Consider the following 13763-nt stretch of genomic DNA (forward strand, 5'->3'; position numbering starts at 1 on the left):
TGATGGAACTAAATGAAAACGTGATAAATTAATGTCCGATATTTACAGGCTCCCGCTAGACGGCGTACTCGAGCGTTGCGATCGCGAATCACGGAAATTTTAAAAATTATTTTTATGAAATAAAAATGAAAGATATTAGGAAAAGGGAAAATATCGTAGTACATTCCTAAAGAGGAGGAGAGGGAAGGGAGAAGGGCTAATGGCATGAAACCGGTCTCTCCCCAGATGGCGTATTCGAGTGTTGCGATCGTGAATAATCATCCACTTATCTCGGCTACCTTGGACATAAGCGAGCTATAAGCTGCAAATTGCAAAAAGCTCCAAAACTGATCGTCGATAATAATAATCATCATCATCATGATTGTGATTACAAAGAAAATCGATGTATCTAATAAGCTCTTAAAAAATCAAGTACTGAATTTGTGCTGTGTCCACCATTACTTTTTTAATTATGTTGTATAAAATTCTGAATTCTTATATTTTTCAACAGGAGTCAAATATCCTAGAATTAGTATCTAGTTCTAAATTGACTAATGAGAAACTAAATGAGATCGCAAGTTCTCAAGAAAAAATTCAGCGGGAGCTCAGCGATGTCAAGAACAAAGTGCAGTCTCTGAATACGAATTACAGTCAACAAGTTGGAAACATAAATAGGAACCGAAGTGAAATATCATTGTTGACTCTCAGATTAAACAACCTTGAGACTTCCATGCAGTTAAATGATGCTGCAGCAGTCGCAAGAAACTTCTGGTGCGATAACCTCGGACAAAAGTTACAATCCCTAGAAGAAGCAATTAAAGATGTAAGTATTATCTAAGTTAAACTTTCTGATCAATAAAAATATTCTCCTTGAAATTACTTATAATTAAGACATGCCTTAAATATTTAATTGAAACTATTTATAATTCATGGGATATCATATCATATTTATAATTCATAAAAAGTCATATATGAAAAATATTCATAAATAAAGATGAAATAAAACTGACAAAGTCATAGACTGAATAAAATTAGAAATTGCTCTTTTGAGTTAAAATTGCTTAAAACACGCAAGATTGTCCTTTATTATATTGCATTTAAGGCATAAATAATGATATTTTATTAAACTGATTATTCACATAGTAAAAAGATCATCTTTTTAAAATTTTTTGTTAATGATAGATGAATGTGAAAAATGTTCCCTCTTGTGAGTTCTCATAATCATATACTAATTATGTGAAATTTTCATAGTAAGTAGAATTACATTGAATAAAAATTAAAAACAATTCTGCAAGTCAAAAATTGTTCAGTCATCATTATCAGAAATGAGACATTATTTTTTTATTAAAAAAAAATATTTTTAAATTGTTTAAATTTTATTGGATATTATTAATATATTTAGGGTATCTGTGCACCTGGAAACTAATGGATTTTGGAATTGAACAAAATTTGCCTTGATTTTAACAATTTTTTTAAAAAAAGTCGTAGATTTGGTCCAGGAGAAATCTCATTTTTTAAAATAGAATTTACCCCTTCCCCCTTCAATTTCATGGTGTTCTGAATATCTGAATTTGTAACAAAATCTCCACTCGCAGTCATATTTTATTAAAATATAAAAAAGTTTTTATCATGTTCTTTGAAAAAAATGATAGAAAAAGCTCATTTCTAGAGGGAATCATCTTTTAAATTTCTGTGATTTCAGAATTTTACTTATTTTATTTTATCAGTTTAAAATTCTAGTTGAAGCAAGCCAGTCATTGGCAAATTTTTTCAATTCCGAAATGAGAACAGAAAAATCAGGAGTATTTCTTTCCTTTCCGATGAACAAGAATAGTATCTTTAAAATATAATTCTGCCAAAAAAAAATTATTTGCTTTTGTAATATTCTCAGCTATTTCATTGCTTCAACTTTTTCTTTACTCTGTTTTTTAAGTTTAAAATCTCTAAATATGAAGATGCAAAGTATAACAGTTTTGGTTTTACCTATCATTTCAATTAGGGATGTAACGAATATTCGGCCTATTCGGCTCTTTTGCCGAATACTGAAGTTATTCGGCCGAATACTGAAGTATATGCTATTATTAATTATTTAGATTTGTAAAAGCCTTATTGTTGGCATCAAAATATTTAAAATATTACAAAAAATACATCAAGTTGTTAAATTTAATTTAAAGTATAGAAAGTTTAAAAAAGAAAATTTTTTAATATTTATTTCATTTTTAATTTAAATTTTGAAAATTATTTAATTTCAAAAGTGAAACTTTTTAAAAAGTTCTTAATTTTCTGAGTTTTAATAATTTTTCTGACAAAAAAGAAAGTTAAGAATACATTTAACAGTAGTAAGTAATGAGTTCTTATCTTAAATAAAATAGCATATAAATTACAAGTTTAATTATAACTAAAATATGCTATTATTAATTATTTAGATATATAAAAGCCATATTGCCTTGTTATTGGCATCAAGATATTTAAATTATTACAAAAAATAAATTAAGTTGTTAAATTTTTTTTAAATATACAAAGGTTAAAAAAGCTATTTTGTTAATATTTATTTCATTTTTAATTTAAAATTTGAAAATTACTTTAATTACAATCAAAAGAGAAATTTTTAAAAAGTAAGTATTCGGCCTAAAATTTGGCCGGGTATTCGGCTATGCGACCCCATCACTATTCGTTACATCACTAATTTCAATTACTATTATTATAATGCTTTTTTAAAATTTCCCAAACATAAGGGATCTTCTTTTAGGGGTATTAAAACAACATATATCCCTTCCTCCTTAGTTCTAAAAGGAGTATCTGTGAAGTGTTCCTCACAAATTAAATTTTCTTTACTGTTAGTTATTTCTTTTAAATTCTATAACTGCTATAATTTGTCCTCGTTGAGAATCTAACGGCAGTGAACCTTTGTTTCATTTATTGAATCGAAATTTCAGGTCACTACATACCCAACTACTGACCAAAAGCAATCACAAATTTTTTTGTTTTAATTCTTTATTGTTTTAATAACTCATAAAATATATTTGCACTCAATAATCTATTTTTTCTGGAATAATAAGAGTGCCATCCGCAAAATTAGAAAAATAAACGCTTATATTTAAAGATTTATTTGGAGTAAAATCTGTGATGTTATTAACCATGAGCATATCTACTTCTCTTTAAAATGATTTATTTTCATACGAAATCGTCACTTTTACACACACCAATTAACCATTTTAGAAGTATCATTTAAAGAGAGATTTATGTATTTTTTTTCACTCTTAAATTGTAATATATTAGCACATTCATTTGAAATATGACAGGTTTCACTGACACACTGTCACAACAATTTTAGTTGTCTACTCTTGGAACGAAAGATTCAGCACTTATATTAAAGGAGGCTTGTAATTTATTCTTTCTTTTCTCTTAGATGGCTAGAAATTTGTGATGGGCTTTTCTGCATAGAAAGTAGTTTTTCATTCTGCACTTTACATCTGGGAGAAAAGCACTTAAAAGAGTCTATTTTTAACAAACTCTACTCTATCGTATGCAGGAAAATCTTTTGAAACATGGACAAAATTTTAATGCATGAGACTCATTATATTTACATAATAAACAGTTATAATTTTTTATTTCAGATGAAAATATATTTGTTGTACACTCAAATTACTAACTCTGTTTTGTTTATTAACACTTAGTATTTCCACTGAAGGTTTTGGAATGTTTTATTTTTGCCTTTCGAAGATAAGTAAATGTCATACTCGCTCCCTAGTTCATGCGGTTTAAAATTTGTTTCTCCCTGTTTTACACAATTCTCGATTGCGAGCACTCATTATTTTATCCAATGATATTAACTCAGATGGATTTAAAGTCATTTATATTACATAATTAACAGTAATACTCAAATGTTGCACTTAATCTTGATGCAAATTGTACACAACTCTTTGAACTTATTTTTTAGAATCTAATGTTGTGTTGTAGGGGAAAACTCCTTTCTTAATAAAAGTAAAAATAACAGGAAAAGTTCTTAATAAAAGTAATTGCCCGGCAATTTTAATTCTCACAAAAATGGGTTGCATAGTGGTAATAGTCAAATATTTAACTTCCTTGGATTAAACCCTGGTCTTTTATTAAAAAGAAAATTAAATGAAAAAACAAGCTAGCTAGACTTTTTCTTCAAAGCTAATTTTTTTCTAATGCTGTTTCCATTTTAAAATGTATAATTAAATATTTATGTTTAGCTGAAGCAAATAATCAGCAATCCTGTCTCATCCACGGATACCACACCTTCGAATCCAGAAGCCTCTCCACAAAACTGGTAAGATTTTATTTCTTATATATCACTACCAATTAAACTATAGTTGAAACCAAGTTTTTTTTTTTTTTTTTCCATCTCTTATTTTTTTAAAACAATTTAGATAGATAGATTTAGAGGTTGGGCAGCTCGAAAGAGCAGGGTCTATTGTGCCCAAACCCTAAATCATGATTAATAAGAAAGCCTTTTGACTGAAATGATTCAGTATTAAATGGTAAAATATAAAAAATTGATAGAATAGTTCCTGAGAAATCAAATTTCAAAAGTACCACTTTTTAAAAATCAGATTTTGCTCAAATTTTGTTTTTTGAAATTCAAAATTGAATTTTTTAGATATTATCCATCTATATTTTAATAAATCAGAATTGTTTATCTAAAACAAACAATCTTGTTGCCAAAGAAATTTAAATCAGCGTGGAAAAAAAAAAACACTGATGCAAACAAGGGGGTGTTTTGTGGTATAGGTTCCCTCATGAAAAAACAGTATTTTATGTTCTTATACTTAAATTCGGCCTTGGTAATCTAGCATAACTGTGTATATATTTGGATCATGAATAAGATCATAACGACATCTATTTTTCATGAGTAAGAATTTTGAAATTATAATTATATAATTGGTATTGTAAATAAAACTATTAAATGACTTTCTTCTTTTTCTTAGAATACTTGATTTGTGTGTTAAAGATTCTGTTTTCTTCAGTTTGAAAGATAATTCTTTGTTTATTAAGAAGAAAAGTTCAAGACAACAGGTGCTCAAATCTATTTAATTTATGTTGAAAAAGAAAAAAATTTGAAAATATTTTTGTATTTCTGAAATAAATTTTCTAAGTAGGACTGATCAAAGAACAGTAAGGGACCTCCTTGTCAGTAATTTAAACTAAGTTTATATGTTTAATTATGAATTGTGATTTAATTTGAGCTTGTATTTGTTTCAATTTATGTTAAGTCATAAATCTCATAAAGTATTGTTAAGGAAAAACCAAAAAAAATGGATTATTTGTAATATTTAAGGAGCCCTCAGACATGTGTGGGCCCTAAGTCTCAGGCCTAATGATAAACCAGGCACTGGTTTCTAATCCACAAAAATGTTCTCCTTATATTCCTTACACTGATTTTTTAAATTTTTGTTTCAATGTATTGTTTGTAGGGTTTCTTTTTACCCATTTTATAATGTAACATTTAATAACACATAATTACAATGTGTATTTGTAATGTATGTTTCATATTGTTTAAACTTTTTTAATGTTTTTTTTTTTAATTTTCAATTGTTAAATTATTGTTATAATGCTCGATATTCATAAACTGATATTTTTCCTGAACAGATTTATTAATAACAATTTACAATTAAATAAGCCCTATAAGATAAAATCTGTGTATTATAAAAGGACTTAATTGAATAAAGAAAGATTATCTAAAAGTGAAATCTCTTGTTAATTTAATTAATCTGTATTTTTTTAAAATTTTACCTGTCACAAACTTTGTGAATGCAAATTTTCCCCTGTTAGTTTTCCTTAATTTTGCATTATGAATCAATTGATTCACTAGTGCTTCATGAAACAAGAGACTGCGTTTAACAGCTTTAGGATCATTTAGCAAACGTCTTATCTTTTCCTTGGAGTAAGATGCTTTGAATCTTGGAGTCGTTGACAGCATTTCTTGTATTTAGCTGCCCTTTTCTTCTCAGAGGCTAAAGCACTCTCCAAAATTTTTATTTTCTTAGATGCAGCATTTCTTGAACGCACGACTCTTTTCCTCCCAGCCTTCTTTTTCTCAATGCTTGAGGTAACTAAATTATGCAGACCTAAGCTATAACTGCATGATGGTGAATCTTGTTGATGCTCCTCTTCTGCAATTAACCTTTTCTTTGCTCTTTAAGTTTGAGCATGTACTTGCCAACTCTTTCGCTGCTGCCTTTGTTGTCTTTTAGATTTTTGTTCAATAGATTTCAACTTTCCTTCTTTTTTGCGCCTTTTATAACGTTCTTTCTCCTTGGCCCTTGCCTTTTCATATTCTTCAGGATTCTCCTTCATTTTTTGTCTATCCCTTCTTTTCCTCTCATTATCCTTCTGACGCTTCTCTTCAATTGACATCCTTTTGCTTTTTTTGTTCTTACTTGGTTTGCCCATTATTAATATACACTAATAAAAGCACATTATTAAAAAAACTACAAATTAAATTGGAAATCCAGAAAAGAATTGCAAAATTTATCTCAATCCTGTAGTTATTTTTAATTACAGGTGTTGGAACAAAAAAAATATGGTCAGAAAATGTATAAATAATAATATAAAGTAAAAACTTGAAATGCTAAAGAACAAAAAATAATTTGCAGAATTCTTTTAAATGAAGTTGTATGTACCATAATAAAATTTTATAATAGTATAAAAGTAACTTAAAAATTAAGCTAGTAAAAATGTATCAAATTTAAATTAGTATACGCCGAAAAGTAGCTTAATGTTGTATCGCATTATTCCATATAAAATTTTCTTGATTCTGACATTGAGATTCCTCTTAGCGACTTATCGGACCTTGAAAAAAGAAATAGCTCTCATACATTTGTATGCATAGATTCGGAATAGTAAATTTATATTTTACAGCTATTATTACGAATACATAGTATTCAAATATTTCTTAGTTAAATTTGAAAATTTCCTTTAAAAAAGATCACGACACAAAATAGAATTTGGAGTAAAATATATGCAAATGGTTCATAGCAGAATTCGGTAATATAATTATATTTTCTATTCCTGTATTGTTAAAAAAGTATATAGTTTCTGGAATTACATTGTAAACCTATAGTTACTGCTTCACAACAATACAAAAAATTAAGTAAAATTATATCGCCAAATTATTATACTACAGAGGCCGCCAACTTAATCTATATAGACCTCCCGGGGTCTATTTAATAAAACGGGGAAAATAAAAAATAGTTCTTAATACGCAAACCTAATTAAGTATGTAAAATTCATGAATTTTTTCATAATTGACTTAATATCAGTTTCTTTATGGATGGTGTTTTCAGTAGAAATGTAAACTGCAACAATCTCGAGCTGTATGCCTGCTCTAGTGCCAGTTAGAAAGTTTGCAGCTGCTTACTACATGTTATTCTGCGAGGCGACATTTTCGAACGGATAATTTTTTTTTCAATAAAAAAAATAAATTAGATAATTTCTGAGCTCAAATCTGCCGTATTTCATAAAATATTAATGTTATTATGTAATTCTGGTGAGTTTGAAGTGAAAATTTGTTTTAGTTATTTAGAGATATATTGTTAAAAAAGGTGACTCGGTTGCTAGATTTTGAATAACTCGCTTTTTTGGCAGTCTTGATATGGCCTCTTTCCATAAGTTTATTACTGTTTGTTCTTGTTGCAAGCTGTGCACCATCTTTTGTTAGTGTTAACACTTTTAGCATTGTAAACACAAGTAATAAGTAATCAAATACATTGTTTGCAAGAATCTCAAAGCACAATGCCAAATGGCTTTAAAATACAACGGAGACAGTAACCCGGAAATTTAGGCGGTACCGAGCTTGCAGCGTTTCCTAGTGTAGTAAACACCATCCATAGAACATAAATTAATTAATATATATTTATTCGGGTGAAACAAGTATTTACGTACCAGCACGCAGTGGCATGAACTCTGCACGTCTGGTTTATAAGTCATACGCATATGTGCGCTTGTCCAAATGTCACGTGTGGTTGACAGCATTGACGTTACAAACGCAAATATCATACGCAGTTTCAGCTATCTTTGATAACTGTGAACAGTGTTGAATATTTGCAGTGTTATATTAAAACTTTTATAGTTATGGATAATTAGTTATTGTTTCGATAAAACCTTTCATTTAGTTTAGATATCAATTTTAATTATCAATACATGTAAAAAAGAAGGTATAGCATTAATAGTTTGGATTAGTACAGCCCACGACAAAACTATAGCACGCTTTGTATTTTTTTACGAAACTTATTATTTAATAAATATTAAAGTATTTAAATTTTAATATTAGTATATTTTTTATAAAACTATTGTTACACAATGTACTATTACTTTAATAAATGTTTAAAATCATAAAATAAATGTACAAACACAGTATCTAATACAGATTTATTTTAATTAACAAAAAATTACTTTTATGGGGGTCGATGAAGATTTCAAAAAATTATATAGGGGTCGACGATCAAAAAAGTTTGGCGACCCATGTTCTACTACCATCCGAATCTTCCCTATGCTTATTTAAAATAATAAACAACGACGCAAGATACTGACAGCAATCATAAAATCTAATGTTATATAGCATCAAAATCAATGCAAAATAATACTATGGCGAAGTGAAGACATAATAGTTTGTATAGAATCTAATGTTATATAATACAGAGGAAACAGCGACCCTTTGTATTTTTTTATTGTTTGAAAGTTATGCAAAATAACATTAGATATTTCTGGTTTTTAATGTTATCTAATATGATGTGTTACTTGAGCATTTTTGGTACTCCTTAAGTGTGGTTTTTAGGAGCTGATGAAATTTTAAAAAATTTCTCTTAACAAATTTCAATGCAAACTGTCATTTCATTGCAACTAGATAGAACGTTCTACAAAAAATAAGTAAATGTGTGCAGCTATCAATATAATACCCCAATTATAATCCTTATACAAATAGCCCAAAGCGATTTGGTTTACCCCCCTTTTGTGTTAAAAAATTCAGTGCTGCAAACTACTACGCTTTTTGCAAAATATATTATTGAGTGGTAACCAATAAAAAAAAAACTAAATCTTACACAGTTTTTCGCAATTTTTCCAACATTTTAAAAGCTTCAATACGAGTGAGACGAAACAAAGTGGCTTTTAATGTAAGATTTCTAATCAATTACAAGTAGTGGTTTTAAAAATAACTGAATCAAAAAGTCATAAACTTAGGCATCACATTAAGGCATAAACTTAGTTACCACTAAAGAAAATTTTTCCAAAATAAAGCAGAAAGTTTGCAGGCCTGAAAATATAGTAAAGTTTGAAAAATAAAATATAGCCAATAGCTTCATACACACATAAAAGTTCCACATTAAAAATAAGATGTGTTGTAATATTTTAAGAATCACAAAAATGTCAATAATTTGGCACAGAATATTTTTCTTAACCTCTTTGAAGCGGGGGATGGGGACTACGGTGACGATCAAGGTAAAAAAGGTCAAACTGATAGCCAAACTATTTATTTAGCAGTTTATTTGTATAATTGTTTTAAAAAAATTATAACATTTTTGATTAACCTGATTAGATAAGTTAAAACTAAAGTGAAAAAATATGAGTCTGGCAAATTAATCGTGCTCATATTCTAGTTATCGAATCTATTTAAGACTGTCTCATAGAAGTTAACACATTGCAAGAGGGTCTCGTAAAAGTACGTTATTTTTTAAATTCCTGCAATCCATATAAATGTTTAAAAACTGGTAGCAAATCTACTTCGTTAACGCTCCATTTCTAAAACAAATTCTTGGTTCGTGATTTCCACAAACCAAAAAGGGTTTAGTATATGTGTAATTTTTTTTTTTTTTTTAATTGAAGTTGTAGCCATAGTGACAAGTTTGCTCTAACTTTTATGATATCTTGCCTGCCGCCTTTTTAATTTTTAACGGCTGTAATACAATTATTGGAAATGTTGACCGCGTGACAATGTGTTAAGAAGCCCTATGAAATAAAGAACAATAAAAAACTAAAATTGTAAAACGTCAACAGATTTGGGAGTAATTATCAACAGAAATGAAGTTAATTTTGATCGAACAATGCAAGCTGAAGTTGAAAGAGACATTATTTGCAATGATAAATCGATTGTTTTTGCATGAATAACGGGAATACCCATCTATCCAATTCAATTGATTTTATTAACTAAGCTCAGATAATGCGAAACATACAATGCTTATTATTATCACAAATAGGTATTATTTCCAGCAATACATCTAAATATATAATATCACAGAAAAACTAAAAATAGAAATTTCATAAGGAGCAGTTTCATAAATATTATTCGAAGTTTAAAAAGCTTATTTAAAAATTAAAATTCAATTCATCTTAACTTTTGCTTTAATTATCCGATTTCTATTTTTTATACACCTATTTGTATTAATAAAACTAAAGTATTCAAAGATATCATTTTCCATGTTGTTGCCGCAGTTTATCGTGCATTTTGGTAATGAAATGACACATTTTCTTTGAAGAAGAAACCATTTTTTTCTATATGGTTTCAGATTCTTAGATCTCAAACAGTGAGGAGTAGCCACATTCTAGAATATATGTTCTCTTAAAGTTCTTTTAGTTATAATAACACAAGTCAGTCAACGGTCGACCCGTTCAGCAGGATTTATGTTTGAAATCCCTTAAATCTAAGTCAGATAAAATCTAAAGCGATTAACTAACAGTATAATTTGTTCTTAAGTTGGACTATATTTATTGAGCACTTCAGAGCCCCTGTTACAAAATATTGGCAGTCGAAATGAGCTAAGGTGGCGTATGGAAGAACTCTTAACCACGGAGTTAACGGGACTTATCCCGGTGCTCCCTACAATTTGGTTACTTTCTGTTGAAATAAATTAAAAAAAGACTAAGTAATTGATATTAATTTTGCTTTGAATCTTCTTTTTTGGGGAAAAAAATATAAACGAATGATTCATAATAAAATTTCATTTTATCCTTCACTCTTTTCACATTGTTTACTCTTCTTCAAGGAAAATAAACTCTTTTTTTCATTTGACCACAATGTGGGAGCAAAAAGGTTGTAGGTCCATAGCATAACTGCCTGTAAATTCCTAGAAATTAACAACCACACCACACCTGCTTGATTAATTTTGTTTCTATCGAAAACAAAATGTTCCGGTAGAACCTTCTGTGTTAGGTATGAAAAAAAAAATTTATTCCATACCCAGAACCTTTCTGATGCGTTGTTGTTGTTGTTAATTTACGTCGCACTAGAGCTGCACAATGGGCTATTGGCGACGGTCTGGGAAACATCCCTGAGGATGATCCGAAGACATGCCATCACAATTTTGATCCTCTGCGGAGGGGATGGCTCCCCCGCTTCGGTAGCCCGACGACCCCTTTCTGATGCAAGGCCAGTTCCCTGACCTCTTACACCCTAAGGGGGGCCTCCCTGGCCGAGCGGTATCGCCGGTCCAAACGCTCTGTTAAGCGTGGAGGTAGCGGGTTCGAATCCCGCCGTAACCCTGGATGTATTCTTTGTGATGTCTTTCTCTGAATTGTTCTATATGTATTTTCTACTTGACAATGACTTATAAGCCTATATATTGAGCACACAAGTCAGCAAATGTATGTAATTTCAATAAAATTACACCCTAAGGTCAGCTTTTTCTGTTATTCAAGAATGACTCAAGTGTGTATCCATATAATCTATAACTATTTCAGTAGTTATTTATGAAATCAATTAGTTAATTATAGAATGAAGCCGTTTTTATACTTTGAAATAATTTGATGATTTTTATTAATTTATATTTTATTGTGAGAGTATTAAAATGTCATGAAGTGAAATTAAAAATAAATCTCTTATTATTAAAAATTATAAGAATTTATAATTTTTTAAACTCAGAATAACCCATTACATATAATTTTTTCGGGCTAAAATTTCTTCATTAAGTCACAATTCATGAATTCATCAATTGATTTATTTACACTGATATATTTCTAATGTGTTATTTAAGTATTTTGTTTGTGGGACACAATCAAAATGGCTGTGACTTTTAGTTTTAATACTACAATCATAACTAAGTTTATATAAATGTAATTTTTCACAAGAAATATGATGAGAAATATCTCCATTGTTTTTCGCAAAAATAAAAAATTTTCAAAAACTTCTAAAAACGGAACACATGGCAAAAAAATCCTGGATTGAGCCCTAGCTGGGTTATAAAAGTTCTTTGTAAACCACAAATTGACTTTTTTAATAAATTTCTGTACCATCATTCCTAGCTGAATGCATATAAAAATAGTGTATGACAAATTTTCAAATATTTTTTAACACTAGAAAGGTTACCTTGTTCACCAAACTTTAAACTGTAGATTTTTTTTTTTGTTCATCTTACATACATGAGCCGTAATTCCAAGGAACAGGAAGAAAAAAAAATTTTAGTACCCAAAGCAAGTTGCAGTCCATAACAGAAAAGTTTGGATCATGTTTGTAGTTCTTAAAACAAAGCATGGTTATGTGCTACGGGTCATAAAGTGTGCATTTTCATATGAATATGTTTTCTGAATGATTAAAATCAGAGATGCCAACTTGCTCCGGACAGCAAATATATATTTTAAAGTGGTAGTTTATCAATTGTGATTCTTAGTTTAGTAAATTCAATTCAGTTGAGTTCTATCCACTACTATTTCTAAATAATTCGTAGGCTTATGTGATTCACCACTTTTTAGTACTTATGTCATGCTATACCTTTTAAGAAGCAAGCAAAAATATTCAAATCGTTGCAAAATTTACTTTTTAGTTATATGTACCGTTTTTTTTTTAAAAATTATTTTGGCTTGTCCAGAGTAGTTGACATCTCTGTTAAAATAATTGATGTATTTATCGAAATTATTTCTTGTCGTTCTGTATTCAGTAGACTAAAGAATATAAATCGTGAACCCTGGATATTTAATGTACCCATGATTTTAAAATTGGGGTAAATACCCAAAACTAGTAAGTACCTGAATATTTCTAAATTAGATTCAAAATTCAACCGTAATGTTTCACTGTGAAAACTCGTCAGTTTTGCATTGATAATTCGTCATTTAGTGAGAAAAACTTATTAAATTGAACAAGTTAACTAATGGCCGGGATCGACTGGTTGGCAAGGGGCTGGGCTCACAATTGTGAGAACGTGCGTTGGAATTCAACTGGCCGAAAACTCCTCGTGTAGTGACTGGTTCACGTTAAATCTGTCGGCTCACAAAGTCCCCCATGTTCCCATAAACAAAATACCTCTGGGGGTACTGAATTGGAGATAAATCGTTCTCTAGATCAATTCAAAATTACGATCATTGGAATGGGTTCGCTCTATAAACGGCTTTGACGCATGGGTGGGACAGGAGTCGAATTCTCGGCCATAGATGGCGCCATTGGAAAACAAGGACAATCACACCCTCTGTGCCTTAATGGCAGACAACAACAATAAATTAATATTTAAATTTTTTTTTTCCTATCTTATATGAGAAAGAATAAATTTTCCTTAGTTTTATATCTCTTGCCTGCAATGTTATATTTGCCATTACGTTTTGTAATTTAAAAATGTTTCAGAAAAATATTTTTGAAATGCAAACAGTTATTCATTTTTAAGTAAATTCAGTTTAGAAAGTTAACCAGGTAAATAAAGGCAGCCTGTGCAACTAATACTGATTCGATTGTCATCACCAGGATACACCACAGGCTGTAGTGAATATGCTTTACAATTACATTAGTTTTGTTTTCAGGTTCTTTGGTTTTACAAATTTTATCATTTTTATTATATCGC

General features: G+C 29.3%; 1 long non-coding RNA gene across 1 annotated transcript; it reads left to right on the plus strand.

The window, feature by feature from the left end:
• Positions 1 to 272: 272 nt before the first annotated feature.
• LOC107449391 (uncharacterized) lies at positions 273 to 5696 on the plus strand. Its single transcript, XR_011636131.2, has 3 exons — positions 273 to 802; positions 4200 to 4276; positions 4935 to 5696. It is a non-coding gene; the product is annotated as an uncharacterized LOC107449391 (long non-coding RNA).
• Positions 5697 to 13763: the final 8067 nt, after the last annotated feature.

The sequence above is a fragment of the Parasteatoda tepidariorum genome, chromosome 3 (genome assembly GCF_982258835.1).
Source record: "Parasteatoda tepidariorum strain Cologne lab strain chromosome 3, Ptep-v5.0, whole genome shotgun sequence".
NCBI classification, from domain to species: domain Eukaryota; kingdom Metazoa; phylum Arthropoda; class Arachnida; order Araneae; family Theridiidae; genus Parasteatoda; species Parasteatoda tepidariorum.